Below are 13,875 nucleotides of genomic sequence, written 5' to 3'. Positions count from 1 at the left end.
GTTTTGAAGAGGTGCCACAGGCTCTAAAAAGACATTTTAGAGGGAGCAGTGTTCTTATCAAGAAACATTGATTAGGAGGAATGGTTGGACTACATAATCTATCCAATAATAATGAAATGTAGTTTGGGTATAATAAACAAGTAATCCAACCTGGAGTAGGTTTGGGTAGCAGGGAGGTAAGGGGCTCTAGTACTCTAAACGGTTATGCAACATATTTTTTAAGAAGAGCTCTAAATTCCTGCAAGAAATTAACAGTTTGGTGGAAGGAAGCAGGGGTCAACTGAGAGGTTCTTTCCTGACTTGGGAGAAATACTCGAATCAAGTAACCCCTCAAAATAATATTTGTCAGTTAAGGGAGTCTATCTGTGGGGCAACAAACAAAGACTGCATATATTCTATTTTAAGGGTAGATGAGGTAAGGTGGGGAAAACAAAGAACAAAGGAAAAAAAAAGTATGGGGAAAGATCTTTTCACATATAAAGTGGTTGGGTGACTTGAGTCTTTAAAAGAGTATAGAACCTTTAACACTCTGCAGGAGGGTGCACATGCCCTAGGCTTGAGTCCACACAACAGGTTCAGCAGCCTATGCAAATCCATTGCTCTGCCCATGACTGGCTTCTCTTATAAATGGAAAATCCGAGTGCTGGCAACTATAGTTCATCTCCACTCTCAATCACAAACATGAAAGAACACCAGCCGCAGTCCACTTGGCTCCTCTTACCATATTATTCAAAATGGGAAAAAAGTTGACTGCACACAAAAATATGTCCACCCAAGAACCAACCCTTCTTTTTGTGTTTCCCAACTCTTGGCTTGCTCACAAGGATAGTCCCCTATCCTTGTAGCACCCCAGAATGGGTAACTGGTCTGGGTGTGCAACTGAGTTATGGGTTCCAATTCCAGGGAGCAAAACTGGACATTTTAGGATTAAATATTGAGTGGTACATTGTGTTCTTTAATATTAGGTCACAGGTTTAAGCTTATGACATTTCAGAAGGGTGGATAAAGTGAGATAAATATGTAACAACTACATGTTTACTATAAAAAAAAACCACCCCCCCAAGATAATCTAACCTAGGACCTTCGTTCCCCTTTCCCACCTAAATGCATATTAACTTTCTGTGGTGGCAGGAGTATCCAAATATGTAGTGGTTAGCCTCTTGTCCAGTGTTGGCCACTTCTGGGCAGTTACTAACAATGGACATGAATGACGACCGAAGTAGGGATGCTAGAGGGGAAACCCTAGGAGTCAGGACTCTATTGCACTGCATCATGCCACCAATCTAGCATTAGTAACATACTTATAGGAAGAACATGCAAAGTGTTTACCTCATTGGGCAGGTCAGCGAGCAAGATAGAGTGTCAAGTTGCGGTGGAGAATAGCAAGTTCATCCAGCAAACATTATCTGGTAAAGATGTGCAAAGCACAAGATTGACTGAACAGAATTACAAGTTTCACCAGTGTATTTAATGGATTTCAATATTAATAATTTATTTTTTTGTGATATGTACAATGTCTTCATGAATATAGCACTGGTTGCGCAATACTGTGATGTGTCAGCAAATGTTTAGTTACAGAGGCTATGGCATGCTGTTTATTTCAATCTGATTAATAAAATTTTGCTGCAAAATATGTGTGTGTCAAGCTAGTGTTGACCATGAAACACTGATAACTACAATGAATAAGAGTTTCAGAATGTACAGTTACCAAAAGCTGGCCATAAAGAGAGTGATTTTTGTTCCCCTGCAACCATGAGTTGGAGGAAAGAAAATTGCTTGATTCCCCATCAAACAGTCAGTGTCCCTGCTGAACCGGTTGAGATTTGAACCATCTATACCAGGCTTTGGTAAACAGGAGGCTAATTAGACAAATTAACGTAGACAAAAGGAATGTGTATAAAATCAAATACATTTTATTTCAAACAAAAATACAAAATAAACACAAAATAACTATATCTATAACAGTCTTCTGGACAGTGGAGGCTGGAGAATGTTTACATTTACATAAGGAAATTATGGAAGGAAAGGTTTATCCCGAATGTTTTTAAGATAGATCTTCAAAATCAACATTGTGGAAAAGAAAAATGGGGTTATCTACAGTACGTTGATTTACACAGAGGTGTGATTACATTAACTGTGTACATATGAACCAAATTTCTTTTTTTCATGCAGATTCTGGGCTATACAGAACCCTTTTCTTAACCTTGGATGATGATGCTCCTATCATACGAGGAAAGAAGACATTGAGATCACCAAAGTTTACTGGAAGTTGGTTAAATAAACAACAGATGAAATACCAATTTCAAATGTAAACTTCTACTTCTTATACACAGATCAACTAAACTAATTAACAATAGACAAACGTTTCTGTTTGACTGGTATGATTTGGTATGGGTGTCATTTATAGATAAACATTTCTTACTAGGCAACTAGGGGCATGCATTAAAAGAATAAAAGTTTTAGCTAAGGCGAGTCACATTATCACAAGCCCCACAAAGTTCTATTAAGTTTGTTGCAACTGTAGTAATTATTTCCTTTGTGGAAACCCACAAAAAACAATTGTGCTCTGGATAGATGCAAAACTATGGTCCTTGTGTAAACCAGTCAAACTGCAACACGGGTGTTTAAAATACTATTTCCCAAGCCAGAATAACATGAAAACAAAAAAATACATTTAAAAGATCTATCGTGACGCGTAGAAAAATTATTTTTAAACGCTTTAAAATGACATTTTTAATACTTTTTTAGTGTCTAAACAAGACAATTTATTGTAAAAAAAATTAAATAGCATTAATTTATTACTAAATATTCCAAAGATAACAGTGCATTAACATTTGTTTTTACATTGTAATACATATCAATCCTTTTAGATTACACATGGTCTTATATACAATAAAATATGAGACCATTAAACATAATAATTTATAGCATTCTCAGTGCCCACCTCTCAGAATCATGGCATTTAGTGAAGTGTTTGATGTGACAATACAAACTTGAATTATAATTAAAGTATATATATATCTAAAGCTAAAGGTGGTACCATGGCCTTTTCCTGGCAGATAACCAGGAACCAGCTGTCATTACTTCATTGCAATTTCAAATACAGAATATAATATCTGATTGGTTGCAAGGAGCTTTAATATTTTACACAGAGTCAAAAATGTAAGTTAGTACTAAACACCTTATATGATAGGTTTCATCCACAGTTAGTTTAAAGAAGCTAGATTAAAGAAAACTTTAAACAATAATTGAACCCTTGAAAAAACACTCTAGCAATAGCAAAGTGAGAGACGTCTTACCATTCCTTAAGGTTGTAAAGCAGCCCACAGCCACATTATGCAGAAGACCTCACTGCAGAGTTCTGACATACCCCCTGATTCAGGGCTGGAACCCTCTACTCAGCAAAGTCCACGCTCCCTGCAGAGTGTATGCTCCAAGTCACAGGAGGATGTGCTAGACTGCAGCAGAAAGGAACTCTCTTTACACCCAAAACACAGCAGTTCGGCTCTGCTTCCTGATGACAGGGAACAGACTTTTACCTATAGCTATGGTATCGCTAGAGCCTAAACATTTTTTTAATTGATATGACCCTGCTTTCTTACTGTTGTTAAAAATGCTATCACTTGGGCTTTAATAAGTGCCATGAAAGTCAGCAATGCTTAAAGTAGAACTAAATTGCTAAACTTTTTTTTCCCCATTTTGGATAGAGTAAGGGAGGGTGTCCCATAACCAAAACAGGAAGTAAGAAGAAATCATTCCATATGGGAGTAAAATGCTGGTTGTCAACAGAACTAGTGTTGTCACTGGAAGATTTCCCCTCTATTCCTCCTCTGTTGACAACTCAAAATGAGGGATTTTCTTTCACTTTCAGTGATAAAAAATATACAGGAAGAGGATGAATCCCCCTAATGGGCACAGACAGGAATAAAAAAAACCTGCCAATTATTCTAATATTTATTCACTCTATCCAAAACTAAAAAAAAAGTTTTGCCTTTAGATGTTCAAAAAAAAATCTGCTAAAGCCAAAACAAAAGCATTCAGAATTTGGGTGGATATATCAAGCCCAGATATACCAGTCTGTAGTCAAACAACATTTACTAGGCATACTTTTATGGAAAACATTTTTTGGCTTTGCTAGTCCAGTTTTGCTTTATTGGTTAGGAAGCCAAGTCATTTGTGTCCGGTGACTGCAGCCATTTAGTTCTCTAAACCACATCATACTTGCCTTACAGAACCTCTCAATGCACCACAGCAGCTGTGCATACATTTGAGGCTATATTCTTGATTACATTAATGTGTACAATTATATAAAACCAATTAAAAGCAGTTGAAGAACCTAAGGGGGGATCTGAGATTCCAGTAAAAAGCACATTTTATAGGTATTATTGACAATGCATGTAAAGCATGTGTATAATGTGTCTAAGATGCAACTCGTGAAAAACAATGAGCTGTGAATCTGGTCATACGATGGTCATCACACAGTAAACACAGCACTTGGTATCAACAGTGCTCAGCATAAACGAGTACACCCCAACAGATTTGTCAGAAAACCTTTTCTTTCCTTTCAGAATCAACATTTTCTATGGGACACTATACTACAAAATACTCTGACAAATGCGGGCCAACAAGATTTGTTAATTTGCATACACAAAAAGGTATTTTTCCTAACAAATTTATTCAATACTATGTTACAAAAAATGAATACACCCCAATGAAAGTCTTAGGAGCAAAGCTAAATTTTGGACAAGAAAATCCTAATTACCAAGAAATCAACTACAGGTGAGTCTAACTATTCATTAAACAGGTGTCCAGCAGACAGTTTATTATAAAAGGGTGTTACCTAAAGAAAACCCCTTCCCATTTCATGCTGTCAACAATGACACTACATGCAAGAGAAATGTCACAAGGCCTGAGAAAGAAAATAATTTCTTTACAAAAGAAAGATGAAGACTACAAGAAGATCAGCAAAGCTTTAATTATCAGTCAGAATACTGTACCAAAAGGGGTACAAAAATTTAACAAAGATGGAACTGCAACCATCTCACAGGCCGTCCACGGAAGTTAATAACTGGACAGGAGTGTCTTCTGATTAGAAGGGTTGGAGAAAATCGCCATACAAGTTCACTTTAGTTAGCTAAAGAAATTAAAAGCCAAACTGGGGTGATTGTTTCCCGTGATACAATATGGCGTACACGGAATGGCATTGTCCACAAAGGAAACCTCTCCTAAAGCTCATGCACTAAAATGCCTTCCTAGAATTTGCCAGGGCCCATGCTGAAAAAGAAGAAGACCACCGGGACTCTGTACTCTGGAGTGGTGAGACCAAGATAAATGTTTTTGGAACTGATGGCTTCAAAACTGTATGGCCTCACAAAGGTGAGGAGTACAAAGAAAAATGCATGGTGCCTACAGTGAAACATGGTGGTGGCAGTGTCCTTCTGTGGGGCTGCATGAGTGATGCTGGTGTTGAGGAGCTGCATTTCATTGATGATATCATGAATTCACAGATGTACTGCTCTATACTGAAAAAGAAGATGCTACTATTACTCCATGCTCTTGGTAGTCGTGCACTTTTCCAACATGACAATGATCCAAAACACACATCAAAGGCCACTGTTGCATTTCTGAAGAACAGGGTGAAAGTGATTCAGTGGCCAAGTATGTCTCTGGATCTGAACCCTTATGGGGAATTCTGAAGAGACAAGTTGAGCATCACTCTCCATCCAGCATTGAGGCTTTAAAAGAGGTTGTTCTTGAAGAATGGAAAAAGATAGATGTTGCAATATGTCACTAACTTGTTCATTCCATGCCTAGAAGACTTGGTGCTGTCCTTACAAATCATGGAGGTCATACAAAATACTAGATGTAGTAGTTTATGTTGGCGGTGAAATTCATTTTTGCATCAACTGATTTGAACAAAACCGAAGATTTGTAATCCAAGTGATATTATTACCCTTACTCTGTGTAATGAGCTAAACAAATATTCTATAAAACACTTTGTCAAAATTTTGGAAGTTTTTCTTGTGTTCATTGAGATATTGATTAAAATATTACTTTTCAAAAGGGGTGTACTTATTTATGTTGAGCACTGTATGTTCTTTAACCATTTTATATCTAAATACTTTCACATTTCTAGAAGAAACTCCACATTATCCATAGCTTCAAAAAAAAGAAAAAGAAAAGTTTAATGTTAAAAGGCTTAGGTTTTGTTATTCCTAGGTGTCTTCTGTATCAGTGTCCTTCCTAAAACCAAAGTAATAGGGACATTTTAATTCAGCACAGATTGCTACTCTCATTTGTAAAGACTCCTACACATCTGCAAAGATTCTAGGCAGGAATGTTTTCTGAAGCAACTGAATTATGCAACAATGATGAAACATGAAACCTATTCATCTACGGCTAGAAAAAAATGTTTAAAGTCTTTACTGGAAATGTCCTATTAAATATTTATCAGGACTTTGTCTGTGGTGGTTCTGGGCAAAATATGGTCTCATTTAATTTTAAATGAGCTTTTAAAAACTGCATGAAACCTTTTCTCTGATTATTTTGGCCCTGACTGGAATATCAAGAGATCTGAAGATTTCCTATTACTCAACACATATAAATTGTGAAGACAATATACTGTAGAGAAGAGTGAAATATGCAGAATATACTTATTAATTATAACATATTAATGTAAAAGGCAAATACAAATATATATATATCTTACAAAATTTTTCACGTGTATGTATATTCTAAGTGGATCCAAATATGTTACAGTGCTTATGAAATCTATTCCTTTGAGGCTTTGATCTAAGTCTTTTCAATGGTGCATTTTATTTTAAAAACATGGCCATAGACTTAATTGGCTATAATGTTGCTGCACATTATGGAGGAAGATAAACTGACTAAAGCAGGGGTGTCAAACTGGTGGCCCTGCAGCTGTCACAAAAGTACAAGTCCCATCATTCCTCTACCTTTTGGAGTCATGCTTGTAACTGTTAATCTTGCAATGCCTCGTGGGACTTGTAGTTTGGCAACAGCTGGAGGGCCGCCAGTTTTACACCTGTGGACTAAAAGAAGACAAGAAAGATGGCCTATAACTATATTTATATTCAAAGTCAAACTCTTTTAAATTTCACTGTAAGTGATTGAATACATTTTTTTCACCTACAGTGGGGCAAAAAAGTATTTAGTCAGCCACCAATTGTGCAAGTTCACCCACTTAAAAAGATGAGAGGGGACTGTAATTGGCATCATAGGTAGACCTCAACTATGAGAGACAAAATGAGAAAAAAAATCCAGACAATCACATTGGCTGATTTGGAAAGAATGTATTTGCAAATTATGGTGGAAAATAAGTATTTGGTCACCTACAAACAAGCAAGATTTCTGGCTCTCACAGATCTGTACCTTCTTCTTTAAGAGGCTCCTCTGTCCTGCACTCATTACCTGTATCAATGGCACCTGTTTGAACTTGTTATCAGTATAAAAGACACCTGTCCACAACCTCAAATAGTCACACTCTAAACTCCACTATGGTGAAGACCAAAGAAGGACACCAGAAACAAAATTGTAGACCTGCACCAGGCTGGGAAGACTGAATCTGCAATAGGCAAGCAGCTTGGTGTGAACAAATCAACTGTGGGAGCAATAATTAGAAAATGGAAGACATACAACACCACTGATAATCTCCCTCGATCTGGGGCTCCACGCTAGATCTCACCCCGTGGGGTCAAAATGATCACAAGAACGGTGAGCAAAAATCCCAGGACCACACGGGGGGACCTAGTGAATGACCTGCAGAGAGCTGGGACCAAAGTAACAAAGGCTACCATCAGTAATACACTACGCCGCCAGGGACTCAGATCCTGCAGTGCCAGACGTGTCTCCCTGCTTAAGCCAGTACATGTCCGGGCCCATCTGAAGTTTGCTAGAGAGCATTTGGATGATCCAGAAGAGGATTGGGAGAATGTCATATGGTCAGATGAAACCAAAATAGAACTGTTTGGTAGAAACACAACTCGTCGTGTTTGGAGGAGAGAGAATGTTGAGTTGCATCCAAAGAACACCATACCTACTGTGAAGCATGGGGGTGGCAACATCATGCTTTGGGGCTGTTTCTCACAAAGGGACCAGGACGACTGATCCATGTACAGGACAGAATGAATGGGACCATGTATCGTGAGATTTTGAGTGCAAACCTCCTTCCATCAGCAAGGGCATTGAAGATGAAACGTGGCTGGGTCTTCCAACATGACAATGATCCCAAACATACCGCCCGGGCAACAACGGAGTGGCTTTGTAAGAAGCATTTCAAGGTCCTTGAGTGGACTAGCCAGTCTCCAGATCTCAACCCCATAGAAAACCTTTGCAGGGAGTTGAAAGTCTGTGTTGCCCAGCGACAGCCCCAAAACATCACTGCTCTAGAGGAGATCTGCATGGAGGAATGAGCCAAAATACCAGCAACAGTGTGTGCCAACCTTGTGAAGACTTACAGGAAATGTTTGACCTCTGTCATTGCCAACAAAGGATATATAACAAAGTATTGAGATGAACTTTTGATATTGACCAAATACTTATTTTCCACCATAATTTGCAAATAAATGCTTTCCAAATCAGCCAATGTGATTGTCTGGATTTTTTTTTCTCATTTTGTCTCTCATAGTTGAGGTCCACCTATGATGCCAATTACAGGCCTCTCATCTTTTTAAGTGGGAGAACTTGCACAATTGGTGGCTGACTAAATACTTTTTTGCCCCACTGCATGTTGTGAATGTTTGATATGTTCAAAATATCTGGGTTGATCTACTAAAGGAGTTAAGAATATTAAAAAAAAAAAAAATGTGTGAATATTTACTTTTGTTATCCAATTATGTGAAATGCAGCTGCACATGATTGGGTATTGAACGTAAAGAGTAATTTTTCCTTCACGCGATTGGATAATTGATGTGAATTTTTTAAGCTACTTTGGTAAATCAGCCTAACTGTATCAGTTGGAAACACAGGACGACGTCTTGATGTTTGGATTGGTCTATCACCAAGTGCTTTGAAGCCTTGGATCCAAGGATCCATGCTCTTCTTTACCCCCTTTCAGAGCCAAGAGGCAATAGCACTTCACCCCTGCTCCCTTACATTAAATACATCAATGAATTTGTATATTTAGGCTCCATGCACACTAGTGTTTTCATAAGCTAGAATAAAGCGTAAAAAAAAAAACAGCTGGATGGAAAACACTAATAAGATTTTTATGCTGGCTCATAGTAGCATTTTAGTAGTGTTTAACAGCCTTTAGGAGCATTAGCATTATAATATTTTTACTGTACATGTAGAAAAAAAAAAAAGGTAGAAAAAAGCAGGTAGGAACATTTTAGTAGTGTTTAGGAACATTCAGCGCTTTGTTTCTGCTGAAAAAAGCTTCCAAAAACTCTACAAAAACAAATTTGTTTCTGATCCTACACTCTGACACTTGAAAAATGCTACTAGCCTAAAATAGTGTGCATGGACACATAGGAAAACAATATTTAGCTTTTAGGAGCAGAAAAAAAAATGCTGCCAACAGCTTCTAGGAGCTTAAAAAAATTATAGTGTGCATGGAGCCTCAAAGAGTGTCTGTCAAGAGCTTCATTAATGTAAACTGTGGCTCCTAAACTAGTGCTGACTGCCACTGGATTAAATATATTGCCCAGTAATGCAGCCTTCACATGGCTATCGGTTCAAACTCTTTACATCAAAAAGTGCAATAATGTTAGGAAGATCAACATGCCATTACTTGTCTCTGGTTCAGTCAGTTATGGAAAATGTGACTGAACTTGCCCTACTCATATTTAATGTGTGAATCAAAAGAAATCCATTAATACGTACATGAATTACATATATACACTACTTCCTATTAAAGCTTTAAATCGCGTTAAATCCTTTCACATTTTCCAAGAAATTACACTGGATCCCTTGGCCAGTAATGTAGAAACTATTTACATACACCAAGTTATTTATTCATAAAAGATTGACTGGTGCTACAGGTTCAATTCTTGTGAAGCCCACAGCAACAGGTATCAGGCATTTACACGCATTGCATAAATTTAAGCAAGGAAAGTGGAAGGGTACTATAAAACTGTATAGTATAGCAGTACAACACAATCAGTACAACACATGCTTCATGCAGATCTAAAAACATCATAAGATACCTGAGATGCATTTCTGTTATCCAATGTGGATACCTTTTTATTGATATTTCTTCTAATGCTCAATGCAATGAAACTTCAGATATTCGTAATGTAGGGTTATAAATGACTATTACTGCATCTTTGATGATTGATGCTGAGGAAAATGGATATGTTGCCCATATCAACTAACCTGTGCTGCTAAATTATTTCAGGTAAAAGTTATTTTCAGGTTAAAAAATATAAAATATAAAATGAATATCCAATTAGCCAACTATGAGCAACGCATTTCCTTCTTATCATATTTTTGAGCTATACATTTGCAATATGGTTTTAATGATAAACCAAAAACAAGCTTTGTTTTGTGTTTCATGGTCGTTTGTCGAAAGTATTGGATATATGGAATTTAAAATGAATGTATATATTTAATAGTAAGCATTATATATTTATATATACCATTAAAATTCCTTTCAAGTCTGCTAATTAAACCTCATGTCAGCAGAAATAACAGTTTATCCATTTCCTTCGATGTATATCATGGAGGTGCAGCTGGCTGCTCCCACTGCAATATTTCTAGGAAAAAAGGGAGAGGCTTATTGTGAGGGGTGGGGCATTGCAGAACTGTAATTCTAGCCCATTATTGAAATACTAGGACTTTGTAGATTTACTTGAGTGTCCTGCTTTGCTAGGGTAAGCAGGGGTTGTGCAAACCAAGTAGAGGTATATGCATTCGTTAATATTGTGGGCTGGAAGAGGCAACACTCTTGTGAGGTACGTATGCTTATTTTACGGTTTATTAGCACCTTCCTGCCCGGTCTATAGCAGACTTGATGGCCGGGCAGGGCGCTCCTCCTTCTGAGTGGATGTCATATGACATCCTGTCAGAAGGTGCCACTTAGCCGGCAATGGGGCACGCAGTGATGCGATTTGTTACCGGCTGTATCCATGGGACAGATCACTACAGCAGCCTGCTGCCAGTGTCATGTGACCAGTCACAGCGGATCACATGACAATTGTATAAAATTGATAGATTAATTTCATTACATCCATTGTATACAATTGTGTTGTTAGCTGTGATAGGTCACAACAGTCAAATGGTACAGACAGGGCCAATCACAGCCCATCTGTATCATGCGATGTGAAAGTGAATTTTTTTTATATCAATATTTTAAAAATGGATATAATTTTTATTTTCTTATTAGTCATTGCTGAGAGCAATTTTGATGTTGCTCAGATATTTGTAAATTCTGCCTTGCTACGTTTGCTACGCAAGAATGAAAGAAACCCACAAAATCTCATCTGAATGAGAATATTTCCTGCATACATTTATTATTTTTGGGAAACACTACATCCATTTACTATATCTGTGAAATCTCTGTATGGCAAGCATCTTTTTCCTCCCCTCATTGACAGATCCCAAAAATTTATCAGGCATTGTTCATATAAAAACTGCATATATTTTGAGAGTAGTGGTGTCATTATTTTTATTAGGAGAATTTTGATATCCCCTCTGTAAAACACAACTTATTTGGAGAACAGTAATATCATAAGATGTATTCGGGAAAATGTGTTGTGACATACACCATGTGATTTGTTTAATGCTGAAATCCCTAGAAGTTACTGAAGTAACCATCAAGATTTTATATATATAATTTATACTGTGTGTGTATATATATATATATATATATATATATATATAAATAAAACACTTGGGACTTGTTAAAGGAGTATCATTTTGTTAAACAGTATTCAGTTCCTGGTGGGACAATGTACAGTTCTTTATCCCATCTTCCTAGGTGCCTTGTAATGCTAGCTTGACAGGGCATGACACCCCCAAACTCCCTCTGCATCCTTTTACCAGTGTTTGCCTCAGGCTGGAGACAAGAACTCACTAGCAAAGGTGCCGTCTCCCTGCTAACTGTGGTGTTGGGCGACTGTACACTGAAGATAGCATTACAGGGCACACCTACGAAGATGATACAAAGTACTATATATACACTTTGTTCCATCAAGAACTAAATAATGTAAAAAAAAAAAAAGTGATATGTTTTAAATTTTGTAAGTATTTCTTATTAAAGGGACATTTAAAAATGTTGGAAATCCAGTCTGTTCAGCTTTTCTGCCTACACATGATTGGATGATGGAAGTCAACACTAAGCTCAAAATGCAACTTCACTTGCAAACTGTACAGACCAGTCATCTTTAGTAAATAAACCCCTATAAGTAAAAGTCTGCTTAAATAAATTCTGAACAATAGTGTAGCAATTGTATAACTATTAAAAAAAAAAAATCATCCCCTTCTGTTACTAAAAATAGGCACAATGGATTGTGCCTAGGAGCTTTCTCTCAGGGACCAACTTAGAGGGGCTTTCTAGGAGAAAAAAATGTCATCTCTCTCCAAATATTTCTTCAGTACTCTATCTCCCATGATCAGCTACTGGACCTCAGAGAAAAGTGGGTGATTGTTGAGGGGAACTGTAACCAAGTTTATACCTGCAGTTTCAAGGGTGAGGGGCAGCAGAGACTGATTGTGTGTGATGGATTTTTACAGCTGCTGATCACAGAGGCAGCAGCGATCTGGGCTGTGTGAGCGAACAAAAACACCTAAACACAGATGGTGCTCATGCATAAGCAAAGATGAGGCTGGCTTTCTGGAGAGATGATTAATGCATTATCTGGGGGATGCTGTGATCTCTGTGAGATGTTATATGTACCTATAAGTGTTACACTTACAGGTCATGTATGTTTTTCACATGAAAACATACCGCACTCCCAATGCAGCTGCTATGTTCTTTCATTACTTGTTTAGCTGGAAGGAGTGGCAGAAAAAAAAAATGATCTCCTTTTAGTGGCTAATTTACAACTATTTATGCTAATTAAAAAAAAAATGGAAGAGCAAATACAGGTGAAACTCGAAAAATTAAAATATCATGCAAAAGTTCATTTATTTCAGTAATGCAACTTAAAAGGTGAAAGTAATATATGAGATAGACTCATTACATGCAAAGCAAGATAGTTAAAGCCGTGATTTGTCATAATTGTGGTGATTATGGCTTACAGCTCATGAAAACCCCAAATCCACAATCTCAGAAAATTAAAATATTGTGAAAAGGTGCAATATTCTAGGCTCAAACTGTCCCACTCTAATCAGCTAATTAAGCCACAACACGTGCAAAGGGTTCCTGAGCCTTTAAATGGTCTCTCAGGCTGGTTCAGTAGGAATCACAATCATGGGAAAGACTGCTGACCTGACATTTGTACAGAAAACCATCATTGACACCCTCCATAAGGAGAGAAAGCCTCAAAAGGTAATTGCAAAAGAAGTTGGATGTTCCCAAAGTGCTGTATCAAAGCACATTAATAGAAAGTTATGTGGAAGGGAAAAGTGTGGAAGAAAAAGGTGCACAAGCAGCAGGGATGACCACAGCCTGGAGAGGATTGTCAGGAAAAGGCCATTCAAAAGTGTGGGGAACTTTCACAAGGAGTGGACTGAGGCTGGAGTCAGTGCATCAAGAGCCACCACACACAGACAGATCCTGGACATGGGCTTCAGCTGTCGTATTCCTCTTGTCAAGCCGCTCCTGAACAACAAACAACGTCAGAAGTGTCCTACCTGGGCTAAAGAAAAACAGACCTGGTCTGTTGCTCAGTGGTCCAAAGTCCTCTTTTCTGATGAGAGCAACTTTTGCATCTCATTTGGAAACCAAGGACCCAGAGTATGGGGGAAGAATGG

The 13,875-nt window shown here is 37.7% G+C and overlaps 1 long non-coding RNA gene across 1 annotated transcript in view; it reads left to right on the top strand.

Annotated features, from left to right (window-relative positions):
- Window positions 1–2,362, top strand: part of LOC149470295 (uncharacterized) — a 47,992-nt gene extending 45,630 nt beyond the window's left edge. Inside the window, exon 3 of the long non-coding RNA XR_016308872.1 lies at window positions 2,173–2,362. This is a non-coding gene — a long non-coding RNA (uncharacterized LOC149470295). The remainder of the gene's footprint in view (window positions 1–2,172) is intronic.
- Window positions 2,363–13,875: the final 11,513 nt, after the last annotated feature.

This window comes from Staurois parvus, unplaced genomic scaffold (assembly GCF_062004578.1).
Source record: "Staurois parvus isolate SC_StPar_1 unplaced genomic scaffold, SC_StPar_1.0 ptg000048l, whole genome shotgun sequence".
NCBI classification, from domain to species: Eukaryota; Metazoa; Chordata; class Amphibia; order Anura; family Ranidae; genus Staurois; species Staurois parvus.
This window is presented reverse-complemented; position numbering and strand designations above follow the sequence as displayed.